The sequence below is a fragment of the Macrobrachium rosenbergii genome, unplaced genomic scaffold (assembly GCF_040412425.1).
Source record: "Macrobrachium rosenbergii isolate ZJJX-2024 unplaced genomic scaffold, ASM4041242v1 13908, whole genome shotgun sequence".
Lineage (NCBI taxonomy): Eukaryota > Metazoa > Arthropoda > Malacostraca > Decapoda > Palaemonidae > Macrobrachium > Macrobrachium rosenbergii.
Window position 1 is genome coordinate 1,151,850 of NW_027100725.1, and position 14,892 is coordinate 1,166,741.

Consider the following 14,892-nt stretch of genomic DNA (forward strand, 5'->3'; position numbering starts at 1 on the left):
TCCCATCACCCATCTTCCAACCACCTTCCCCATCTTCTATTGCATCCCCCATCTTCTACCCCGCCCACCATCTTCCTATCAGCCATCTTTCAATCACCCTCCCCATCATCTATTGTATCCCCCATCTTCTACCACCATCCACCATCTTCTCATCACCCATCTTCCATCCCCCAACTTCCAATTCCCTTCCCACATCTTCTATTGCATCCCCTATCATGGAAATGGTTTGCCAAACGCAATAAAACTCTGCTTTAGTGTTCTATTCTGATATACTGATTTGCAAAAGGTTTCATGGAGTTCATTTTCCTTCTTCAAAAACAGACTCAATTTATCCTGGCTCTTTGTCTGAAATGGGAAGGGGTGGGGGTGGGGGGAATGAATGTTAAATACCCACATACCCATACTTGCACTGTATGTAACTGTTAGCTTTGAATATGTTGGCAGGGGTTCGTATTACAGTTACACTTTCCTGCAGTCTGTTGAATAACTGAATTTATATATATATATATATATATATATATATATATATATATATATATATATATATATATATATTATATATATTATATATATATATATATATATATATATATATATATATATATATATATATATATATATATATATGTATATATGTGTGTGTGTGTGTGTGTGTGTGTGTGTGTGCTTAAAATCTCAAAAATACGTAACATATACACATTTCTTAGATTTTAATCTTGAATGGTAATATGGTTATAAAGGAACATTACAACGAATTAAATAACACTGGAGGCATATCAAGTATACTGTCATTACAAACTCACTGCGCTCTCTCTCTCTTATCTCACTACCCCATCTCTCTCTATTTTTCTTTCTCTCTCTCTCTCTCTCTCTCCCTTATCTCACTGCCCCATCTCTCTCTCTCTCTCTCTCAGGGTCATGATGAACTTACAAACACCTCAGTGAAGTAGTCGGCATTTAAACGAGTTCAGAAGGTCCTCCTCTGACAGTGAATCTTTCATAATACGATCCTTCACAGTGTTCCGTGTGGAAATGGAAGTTGCATTCATTCATATTTTCATGACACTGATGATTGATGGTGTACTATATATATATGTGTGTGTGTGTATGTATGTATGTATATGTTCAGTAGATATAATATAATATATATATATATATATATATATATATATATATATATATATATATATATATTATATATATATGTATGTATATATATATATATATATATATATATATATATATATATATATATATATAATATACATAATGTAAACTGATCACTTGAAGCGCACTTAAAGGTAAAGCATGGCAAAATTATAAAATCTCCACATTATAATTGATTAAATTTTGGGGTAAGATATCTTTGAAGGCTATACCAAGAAAATGCTAATAAAATTAGTGTCAATGATATTCAGTCAGAAACTGAAATAGCATCTATGTTAGAAGTAACTGTAAAATATAATAAATTTCCTTCTTTTACATATGCAGAAGTTAATTACTTGCTCGTGGGGCACAAACATACAAATTCAACCCATAAATTCTGTGAGTGGACCTCACCCTCAAGCGGCACTGCCTATTTTTTTTTTTTTTTTTTTTTTTACAGCATATGCGTACAAGTGTATTCAACTTCATTTCTCTCTCTCATTTGCCCACCCAGGGGAAATATTTTATTTCATTACAGCTGAGCCATGCTTATTCTTATGAAAGCATTTTGGGACTCACGCCACTCACGAGGAATTTTAGGCTTTTATTTGGTCATTTTACTTAGAAAACTATTACGTTTAAAGAAATGTAATGCGCTTTGCAATGGAGGGGAATTAATATCATACCATGCACTTGGTACCTTGTTAAGATTCTAATAAATAAATTTCTCAGTCACCACCACTCACAGAAGTATTTTCGACGGCAAATACACCAGCCTCAGTTTTGCTTCTTTTGTTAATTTTGTTTACTTTGGGGCATTTGAATATGTGATTATTCCACCTCGCTCATACATATTGTTGTTTTGTTGATCATGTAAGTTAACTTTTTATTATTACTTTGCCTCCATCTGGCTTCAGAGTACAAAACGCGAGCTGATAATTAGAAAATGTAGATGTATGAATATATTTATATCTCGGTCACGAAATTTGCCATTAAAGTGCACTTAGCATATTAACATCAACAAGTAGCAGACTGCTCATCAGGGCCTTTCCTTGGGTGTCAACCTGAGAATTAATGTGCACAGCAAAACCTTTTGAAAATAAGAAGACTTGCATTATTCTTACTTCCTACCCCCGCCGAAATTTGCATAACCTGTCACTAAAAGTACAGTACATTCAGAGCTTCCGTTTCATCATAATGAAACAAGAACAGGCAATTTCCTCATTCATATGAAGACGGAATTGGATCTCTCCTTCATGCTCAAGGTAAAATCGATTTACGCATTCATTCATGCTATGGGATGACTCTGAGAATGGATGTGTTTCAGTTGAATTATGATATTTTACATGAGTTCTTTTGCATCGTACTCTTCATTAATATGTGTGCCCTAAAAAAGAAGAGGCTGTGGTTTGATAATGGTCAGGAAAATCATGCAAAAAAAAAACAAAGAAAATTCTGAACTGAGGAGGGCTCAGCTTGTCACGTTAACGTAATATGAATTACTTTACCATTGGATGAACTGTATTATTACTAATAATGATAACTGAAGAATTTTGTCAGAAAATTCTTGTATTTACTATCAAAACACACACACACACACACACACACACATATATATATATATATATATATATATATATATATATATATATATATATATATATATATATATATATATATATATATATATATATATATATATATATGACACATATTATAACTGAAATTTTTTTGAAATCACTGGATTATTATTGATTTTTACTCACTCAATAGTAATCCAGTACTCAATGAAAATTTTAGCCAAATAAAACGTTAATTTCAAAAAATACAATTCTAGGTCATTATTATATGTCATGAGAAGATATATATATATATATATATATATATATATATATATATATATATATATATATATATATATATATATATATATTATATATATATATCTCACATACTTATGCCTGAAATTGTTTTTTAAGTGTTTTCTAAAAAATACAAAGAAGTAAAAACTGTTTCAAAATAGTAATCCAGTGATTTCACACCCCCAAAATGAAAATAATTTGTCTTTCGACTATCATATATACGCTTTATATATATATATATATATATATATATATATATATTATATATATATATATATATATATATATATATATATATAAACATATATATATATGTAGAATATACTTGGTCACTTTTATTCCAGACACATGTATGTAATTCTAATACCGTAAATAACCACAAAACCTCTTAGACATGCGAATGTTAGGAAGAGGAACACCATGAAACTGAATTTTTTGGATATGCATTTTGTAATTATTTTTAAAGCCGAAAATATCCAGACGGAAGAAATTGAAGAGCCTGTGAATAGATTGGGTTCGATTGTAATGTTGAAAACGCATCATTCACAGGCTCTTCAATTTCTTCTGTCTGGATATTTTCGGCTGAAATAGTTATTGGCTTTATGCATATCCGCAAAAACGTCAAGAATTTGAGAAGTTAAGAGGCAGCATTCTTTTCTTCTATTAAAATTACGGGATATATATATATATATATATATATATATATATATATATATATATATATATATATATATATATATATATATATATACATATATATATATATATATACATTATATATATACACTCCAGTAAAAATTAATAGTAATCCAGTGACCTCAATGAAAAATATGTCTAGCCAAATAAAACTTCAAACCTTGCGACTGATTATTCAATGTCTAGAAAAGATTTTGTGATAGCTGAATTTAGCTCATTGTCTTTCCTTAATTAATCTGTTCATAAAGATGAAAGCATGATCACGCAAAATAATCAACTTCGTTCTTCTTTTTCATCAATTTAATTTACACATACACACCCAGAAAGTGTAACTCTATTTATTGTGCAAAAAATAACATACCCGGTACTTCATTTATAAAATTTGATTTTAGTCTGCCATATAGTTTACGGCATAAGACTTCATGTTTCCTAGTTCCTCCATAATCTTTACTCCATTCACGTCTGTTCCTTTTCTCTATTTTATTTTTCCATTCCCGCTTCCCTCCGTTTACTCTCCCTTTTCGTATAGTTACTTTGGCCTTCAACTTTTCTTCGCTAAATCCATAAATTTTGAGGAGCTTCTATTCTAGTTCTTCCCCTGGCCAATGAGGAGTTGTTTCTTCTTCTGCAATAACTTTTAACCCAGTTCCTGTCAGCCACCATTTGGATAATGCTCTTAAAGTCCATTAAGCGAATGACCTCAACTGAATGTATTGCCCTGAATGTGTTCGAATTTGATGATGATACTTCCACGTCACATTTTGTAATAGGTGCAGAAGCATTCAAACTTCATTATGTCATTTCATTTCCTTCATACAATGACGGCAGGTTTGACGATCTTGCTATATAGCGCGAATACAAAACAACGGGTCAGATCAGTGGTTGGATGGGTGAACAGCAACAATTAGCGGAAGCCCTCGACATATAAACCCCCAGAAAATAAGAGTTGGGTAGGGTGCTGGACGAGCAACTTCATCCTTTAACTGCTTGCTAAGATGGGGAGTGTAGCACCATCTGAGGTCATGCTCCAAATGAAGACAAGGGGCGCTTCTCTCTCTCTCTCTCTCTCTCTCTCTCTCTCTCTCTCTCTCTCTCTCTCTCTCTGAATAAATATATATATATATATATATATATTTATATATATAATACAGAACAATTATATATATATATATATATATATATATATATATATATATATATATATATATATATATATATATATATATATATATATATATATATATATATATATATATATATATATATATATATATATATATATATATATATATATATATATATATATATATATATATTAAACCACACTGATTATTCAATATATATATATATATATATATATATATATATACGACATATATATATATATATAAATGAAAGTTTGTAACTATATATAGTCACACACAAAATAATCAAGTTCAAACTTAATTTAGACATAGAGAGAGAGAGAGAGAAAAAAAGAAAGAGAGATGATATTGAAACTCCAAGAAAAATGCGACGGGTTCATATATAACGTTGTCATGATCAAAAATGGATATTATAATCTGGCTTCACAAAGCTTTATTCGTACTTCAGAAAAAAGTTTGCATATCCTGAAAAGAAATAAAAATTTTACGAAACTTCAGCTGAATATCGAAAGAGGTTATAATGATATTGTTTAAAGATTTGAAAAATAGAAACATAAGATTCAATTTTACAACAATAATAGTGATATGGCTTCTCCAAATAAAATGTCCTTGTCCAAAATAAGAAAATAATAAAGAAAAGTAAATCATGGGCATATATGCATTATGGAACAATATTAAAGAATGTTTGAGTATATTATCGTCTTTACGAAAAGTATACATAAAAATATTAATTTTCTAATAAAATGGCAATGTGTGTAATTGCACCCGCTAACAAAGGAAACGCAATATATACATGATTATAAAAAAATATATTGAAAAAAGTTTGCATTCGGTCATGCTAAATATCGCACCTACAGTACGGAGGGAGACCTCAGTGTCATCATAAAATATGCCAGCGGCAATGACAACAGGGCAGTGATAGTCGCACGTATGTATTCAGAATACAATAAATATTAGAAGGATGAATAGTTCCTATTGGGCAATATAATACAACGTTGTATTCTGGCGGAAATTATGCAACATGGAATCAAGTCTCGATCACGAGGGAGGAAACGCAGTGCAGAAGAGAGAGAGAGAGAGAGAGAGAGAGAGAGAGAGAGAGAGAGAGAGAGAGAGAGAGAGAGAGAGAGCGTCAAGAATCTGCTAGTAGACGCTCACAGTGTGCAGAGTGATGATGTGGTCACTGGAATATCAAGGTGGCCTTTTCCTGTGCAGGACTCTTGCCCCACCATATGTGTGCTTGTCTTTTGTATTTTTTTCTTTTACATTGTTTATATAGTAGGTATGACATCATTAGTGCAAGCAGCTTTAGGTTACAGGATGCTATTCAATTATAAAATTCCGAGGTTTTTAAATATAGATAATTTCAGCTCTTTTAAAAGATCTGATTACTCATTAAATCCTCAAGTCACTGCTACTTTTATCATAAGAAAAGACTAAAAAAAAAAATAGTGTATGTTTATACCAGTCAAATAAATTTATTTCTTCATTCAGCTTATTATATAACGGTTTTGTCTAGAAACAGCAAGATCTTTTCATTCACATTATGGTAACAGTTAGCCACGACTTTTTATTCAGTAAAGGTTCATTGATCGAGGGAGCCTAAACAATAATAGTGAGTAATTGCTCAGTGACGGTTAATGAGTAACCGTCGAAGAGAAGACGACAATGCTAAAGTCAGGCCAGATCAGAAATCTTCTAATAATGCCTGGTGGTATCCGGCATCTATCACGCACTGACATCAGTGGTGAGGAGATGGTGAGTATTATAATCACGTTACTCATCAACAGGACAAAATATGAGACCTTTCTAATTGCTACATTGCTAATTTCCATTAAATTGGTAAATAGGCCTTCAAATCAGACAACGTATAGGCACTGCACTGGATAAAAAGTTAAGACAGAATCATTAACATGAATGAAATCAGGCAGGTTTATCAAATATAGGCCATCTCCTGAGTGGCTTATATATAACGCAATTCTTCAAAAGTAAGACATTGCTGTACAACAGGAAAATTCCGTCAGAATATTTTATTTAACGTGCATAAAAAGTGAACAACTGAAATTAAAATTTTTATATTTGAAGCCCAGAGTTAAGAAAACAACTTTAGCATACGAACAGGCAGAAGTAATCAGTGAACATTCGTATTCTTACGTATGACGCTTCGAACTTGCAGAAGTACCCGGCTCATGACTTACAGTATGTGAGGAGGGGGAATTGCGCACAGGGAACCTCAACTATAAATCTTCTGCGTTACGAACGTCATTGATGTTTGGAAAAGTGTAATGAAAGTTATAGAGAGAAGTTACGAAACTATAATGGTTCAAGTTGTTGACTATGCTGAAGGGGAAAACTTGGATTAGGAATGAAAAGCTATGACTGGCACTGGAGCACAAGAGAAAACGTTAGATTGGGTAGCAACCTTCCATCTTTCTTTGGTTGGTTAGCCTTATCCTTTCGTCAGCAGTAGTATTATATCACTTTGTGAGCATCTTCGGTTTTAGGGTAATATCAGTAATGATCGTCATAAAAGGATTTAGGTTAAAACAACGTCAGTCTCTCTTGATGGCAAACTTTATGAAATCTACCACTAGTATTTGATGATACAAAAACACACATGAAATTATCACTAGTATTTACGTATATATATATATATATATAATGCACACACACATATATGTGTGTGTGTGTGTGTGAAATATTTTAGAATTTTGTTTCACATCTTATTAAGGAGTACAAATGATATTAGGTAAAATTTAACGAATTGAATTACTACCCGTCGAATTATAACATCACATTATGTGGAGCATTATACACAAATCACGATACACTAGTATTACCAGCATTAATTCTCTATATTCAATGAGTTTTGTTACCTTTTTAGTCGCTACCGACCAATACAAATAAACACTAATTTTTCTTCCATTATTATAAGGATATCGGTACAACCAGGAAAGCTTTCGGTTCACAGAAAGTATCCCGGTGACTAATTGGTTTCCTCCGATGCCTACCGGGAAAACATTTATATGTACTTTTCTATAAAAGTCTCTCTCTCTCTCTCTTGTCCATAACTCTAAGAGCTATTCTGAGGTCTCGTTCGTTATTAAAACATGTGAAGGTCCCGTTTTCGTTATTAAAACATTCAAGAGCATAAAATCTGTTATTATCAGAAGCTGTTAAGATACAATGAATGATTTTTTCTTTAAGTAACGATTCACTACGATTCCTGTATTTTAGTGAGTAACGAGACATGAGTCTTGTACAGGAATCTTGGGTTACATTTTTTGAAGCTTAGGCAACAAAGAGGTTCCACAGAAAAGCAAAACGACTGTCATATGCAGATTTATCAGTTAAGTTTTAAATCATTGAGGAACTTCATGTACAAGAATTCATAAAAAGTTTCATTTATATAATTCAACTCTCCAGGATTTTTAATCGACACTGAACTATAACTGCTGTCCCGTCCGCTTATTTGAATCTTTCATTTCAAGAACTAATTACATACTATTTCCCAAACGTACACCAATGTTTCTCCTTAAAATATCTTTTTACAGTTTTACACAAAATTACTCTCATATAGATATAACACGTATATATTAGTGATATTTACCAAACCACAAAAAGAAAAAACAAAGCATCCCTTTTCTACGAAAGTCCACACAACAATTCAGTAGGAACTACGAAGATGCTTCAGAGAGAAATCTCTTTACTTTTTACACTTAATGGAAAAAGTTTCTGATAAAAAGTACAAATTTCAAAATTTTACTATTGCAAGCCCTTAGATATATCTCTTTGGAAAAAAAAAAGAGTAAAGAAGGCAGATCGCCAGTTTACTTAGTGTACAACTCAAGTTATATTTATGAAAAACTTGGAAGGTAGAGAGAGCACCTAACCTAATGCGCCGAGAGACTGACTTGAAGGCGAAGGCAGTTGGGGTGATATCAACGAACCAAAAGTTACAAATGTCAATTCTGTCTCCAAACCGGCTGAACGGACTCTATCCAAAATACTGATTATGGCAAATCACAAGCAAAGGTTTTTTAAAGTTCTAAGACTTACCATTAAATTAGCTTTGCTTGAATGCGGTGTACCTGGAAAAATCGAAACGGCGGCTCAGATATGAAATCTTTGAACGCAAATAGGAGAAATATTAAGAAGAATGAATCGTGTAGCGCAATGCGTCCACACTTTAGAATATATGAAAGTCCTGTGAATTTAATCAGTTTTTATTTCTCCCATATTTAACCACATGGACATCTATCTCTGAAGACTGAGCAGACTTCAAGGGACAACTCTACACCTCTTATCCAATACAAAATTAAGAAGCCGAATGAATCTAAACCATCCAGCTACCAGAGAAATGGATCTTGGAGTGGGTGACTATCTGTACACATGTGCCATACTCTCCGTTCGTGGAAACGAAAATTCAGTCGAGCTTCTGTTCTTGCAAACCTCAAAAACTCGTGTTCTAACGTTGGTCTCTGCTTTGACAGACCAGTAATGCCAAATTCTGTCTGTAATAAGAACATTCATACCTATTGAAATAATAGTAAAATTATATAGATTCAAAATAACAAAAGCATTCAAAATGACAGATTAAAAATATACATCATCTTTGGGAAGTTTGTTTAACGAGGGAATATTAAACATCAAAATTAAAATTGAAAGACCATTTCGCATTATCAGAATATTTGAAAGAGTCTAAGTGAACATTAACTGAAACAAAGACTTATTTTTCGATGAGGATGAGGTATGCTTATTAAGTATAAAAAAAGATTTTCTGAGAGAAGAAACTTTCCAGACTGAGAAAGCTGAAGGAAGATGTAAAAGACTACATTAATGTAATTTATAACGGAAGCTCTCACGTTTCTGTGAAACTAAAACTACTTACAAGCTCTATATTTTTTATATGGGTAAAAAAACTGTTCCCTGCCCTAGAGAACCAAAATTGAAAATTAAAAAAATCTTATTCAGCCATTTCATAAAACACAAAAAAAAAAAATAGCATCTATAGCAGCTGATGGTGTTTTATTATGAAAGGATTTTTTCCTCTGAATAATTAATCTGGGTAAGCCTTTTGATGAAGAAATGGGATTATTTTGTATATATATTTTTGTTGCTCTAGGATCTTTGTTCTGAGTGGATTCGATAACGTAAATCTTTATGTATATTTACAAATACTCGTATGTATATAATGTAAAAAAAAATAAAAAAATATATATATATATATATATATATATATATATATATATATATATATATATGTATATATATATATATGTGTGTGTATGTGTGTGTATGTGTATGTGCGTGTGTGTGTGTGGGGATGTAAGCTTCATGATTGCATATAAATATATATATATGTATGTATGTATGTTGATGTACGTATGCATGTATGTACAGGTATGAATGTTTGCGTGCGTATGCCCGCATATATAAGAAATATTGTGTTATGCCTCAGTCACAATGCACATCAAAGTAGTATAAAAATTAATTTTGTGCCATGTCTGCTACTTCCCATTCTGTCAACACAATCAAAATCAAGTATTCGCTTCGATCAGAATTCACCATTTTCCTGAATTGATGCTTTTTCTATGACAGAAATCACGAATCCCAATGTTGAATATAAAAGAAAAGGTTTCTCATCACACAAGCCACTCAGTTCAAATCCCAGAGCTAAGTTTCTTCAATTGCGCGAACTCATATACATATACTAATAGTCTATATATATCTACACTCTGAAAAACAAGTGAAAAAAACCTAAGTTCTGTCTTTTCACAGGTGCTAAGCTTCATATCTTGTTTTAGCTCTGTCTATATACTTCAGACCAATTCTCCCTTTTTTATGACATAACCAGATCAGTTTACCAGCATTAATTTAATTAGTAACCAGTACTGAGAGTTCTTTTAACTAGTTTGTAAGGAATTGTCCACCTTTTCATTTGTCATTTCATTTCTGTCATCCTGCATTTGTCATATGTTACATTTTCACCGAAAGTAGAAATATATGTATATATATATATATAATATAGAACAGAACGCTTCAGCATTATTTTAAACTAGCAGGACGCAGGAATATGTAATAATCATATTTATTTCATGAAACGTTAAATTCTAAGAAATATAAAAAACCTGCTCAACAACAGACAATATAATAATCCATACATCGGACATCATCGTGGATAAAATCACGAAGAAATAGATTGCCTATAAAGTTGACCATTTAAATAGCTCTCCCTTCATTCGCAGCTGCTTTGGATTGCGCCTGCGTAATGAACAGCGGAGCTGTGGCAGGTATGGGCGGGCTAATGTGCTCGTAAAGATAAAAACAGACATCAGATCCTTATACAAAAGAGCCTTACCTTCGTGCAGTTGGTCATAGTGACATGATTGCAGAAAGGGAAAGTAATAAGTGTTGTAAAAAGAGATATATATATATATATATATATATATATATATATATATATATATATATATATATATATATATCTATATATATATATATATATATATAATATATATATATATATACTGTATATGTATGTGTGTGTGTTTATAGGCAGAGAGATATCCTTACGATGGAAGGATTCGAATTGTATTGATATCCTTAAGATGGAAGGATTCGAATTGTATTGGTATCCTTACGATGAAAGGATTCGAATTGTATTGATATCCTTACGATGGAAGGATTCGAATTGTATTGATATCCTTACGATGGAAAGATTCGAATTGTATTGGTATCGTTACGATGAAAGCACCGAATTGCTTTTGATATCCTGGTCGATGGAAGGATTCGAATTGTATTGATATCCTTACGATGGAAGGATTCGAATTGTATTGGTATCCTTACGATGAAAGGATTCGAATTGGATTGATATCCTTACGATGGAAGGATTCGAATTGTATTGGTATCCTTACGATGGAAGGATTCGAATTGTATTGGTATCCTTACGATGAAAGGATTCGAATTGTATTGGTATCCTTACGATGGAAGGATTCGAATTGTATTGATAACCTTACGATGGAAGGATTCGAATTGTATTGATATCCTTACGATGGAAGGATTCGAATTGTATTGGTATCCTTACGATGAAAAGCGCGATTCTGAATTGTATTGATATCCTTACGAGATGGAAGGATTCGAATTGTATTGGTATCCTTACGATGAAAGGATTCACAGAGTCTCATAATGGAAGGATTCGAATTTCTGACAATACATCCTCTTTTCAAGCAGTGACGACAGTGATCATCCCATAAAGTATATTATCAACAATTCGAATCCTTCCATAGTAAGGATGTACTAACTGATATTGATTAGTGTCTCCTTTTCTAGTCATTTTAGTGAATATAATAAAAGTAAAGCTTTTGAAAAATAAACAATTCATTATGTGAATTGTTGTCTAATGGGCGAGAAATGAAGAGGTGTAGAAGAAATACAACAAGACTATGTAACATTTGACATACTAAAAATAGATTAATTCAACATAAATCAACACCTTAAATAACTACATATCAACAGATATCAAACGTTTAATGACTGCATGTATCAAATGTCACATAGTCTTGCTGTATGTACAGCAAAGATGGCTATCAAGTGATTATTCTAAGGCTGTTGAGAATCGTGTCAAAGAAGTCGAGATATATTTCAGGGAATGGGGGAGGGATGCCTGGCCTGTACAGTCAGCTGAATATTCTCATAACCTGAGTCGCCTCCTACAGCGGTGTAATTACACAACGGATGCTACACAGATATTAACAAAAAATCAAGTCTTTTCGTTTTACATAGATGTCGTACTGTATAATGTATAGAATACTAACGTATATTACTGTGTGGTCTACCACGTACTTTTTCCTTTAATAAAAGAAGTCTTTCACCACATACGTTATCATAATTATTTATGTTATTGAGGTACAGTTTAAACAGGGCGTCAAGGGTTGGCGTACACTACTCATGTCACCGTAATTACATACGTATTCACATTACAATCACTAGTTTACATGCTGAAACTGCCGTAATCATGAAAGGTTTTGCAACAGGGCGACTTTGCAGTTTCAGAGAAAAAGCTACCAAATTTAAAGAGATTCTCATTCACAACCATTATTTTTCTTATATATGTTTCGGATTTATAACACTGGGTTATCATTTTCTCAATATCCACAAAAATCAATATTATGCAATATATGTCTGTAACGAAATTTAATATCTGTGGCCTCACAGACTTTGTACTTTCATACATAACCAAAGCCTTGATGACAGGTTTACAGACGAGGTAAAGATACGTGAACGTTCATTGGGCTTTCCTTCATGTTACAAAGATCGTAGACACTGGCTGGTATGTCTCAGCTACTCTGGTAATATCTGAATATGTAAGGGTCAGTATCAACACGATGAACAGGAACAGATGAAAAGTATAAAAGTACTAAAAATGAAGAAACGTATATAACAGTAGCTGAGAGTTAAGATCTGTTATGCTGTTATATGGTATGTTAAACTAAATATCCGTTACTTGTCTGTACACCAACTGTTTATCCATGTTTTTGAGTTAGTTATAATAAATAAATTAGCTATAGGTGTGGAGAGAGAGAGAGAGAGAGAGAGAGAGAGAGAGAGACAGCAGAAGAGCTTTCACCCTTTTATCCCATCCATCCAGTATAAATATATTAGTAAGGAAATGAAGTAAGGGTGTCTGTCATTATCGACTTCCCATCAGTTGTGGCAGTCGGTACAAAAATCGTACACAGGTACTGTATGATGGTTTTATAAGTAGTCATGGAGAGGGGGGTTCAGTAATGCGTTCTTGAAGTCCATTCGTGCATGTTTGGGAATAAAGAAAGTTATTATGTACAACTGACTGATTTATCATCCCGAGTCAAACGGACTTGTGGAGAGGTGATGGGAATCATCTTAATGTTCTTTAGGTTACTGCAGAAGGAGGAATGGACCCGAACTGGGACTTGGTATTCCCTGCAGTTATGAACAATTCATAAATTCAGCTACCACAGATCTTTCAAAATGTCCATACGAAGCTTTGCCTGCTATTGTTTCCAGAGGTCGCCTTGTGATGTGTTGCACTAACTGATTCTATAACCGATGCAAATCTAGATTAGTTAAAAACCTAGGTTATTCAGATTAGCTTAATCTAGGATATTATATGCTAACCTAGTTTATGATAACCTATGTTAGCATAATCGTTGATACTGGAATTCATGCCAAGTAATGTTAGCTTTGGCCAGCTAGCTTAGGTTAGCATAACAGAACTTGCATGACCAACAGTTATGCTAACCATTTCATTAGCAACATGTAGGCAGACACTTGCAACGGTTACCATAACTCAGAGAAACACAGGTTAGCCTATGTTAGGATAACACCAGTTAGCATATCTTAGGCAAGCCTGGGTTAGCACAGGCTAGGCTATGCTGACCTACATACGCAAAGTTATGGCATAACGTGGAGTAACGTTTGTTAGCATAATTGAGCCTAATGGAGGCAAAGTTAACCTATAGGTTTCCCTCACCCTTGGGAACACACTCTCTCTCTCCCCCCGTGCTTGTCCCTATTTCTCTCCCGTTCTCCATTTGAGGGAAAGGAGTTATGCATACCAATCAGATAATTCTACATGGTGTCTGTGTGTGTGTGTGCGTGTGTGTCTGTTGTTCAGCACGTACGAGTCCTTGACCTGTTTGCAACAGGGACCAAAATCCTAAAAACCTGAAATTTTAATTGAATTCCCACTGAATCCTTCTTCCCACTGCGTGTGCATAAACTGCATTAAAAATATGAAAACTGACCTACCTGAGGGAAACGCCTGGCCATTCATATTTTTCTGAAGTAAATTTGAAGTCGTCGTTGTTATTTCCAGGTAATAAAACCAAGGAAAATTATTCTGATAAAGGGAGGAATTGCAACGCATACCAGCTAGCTAAAATATATATATATAGCATATATTATATATATATATATATATATGTTATATATATTTCAGAAAATATGGCTGCTACAATTTTAAAGGACACATATATGCATTTCATAGCTTCAATGCTTTA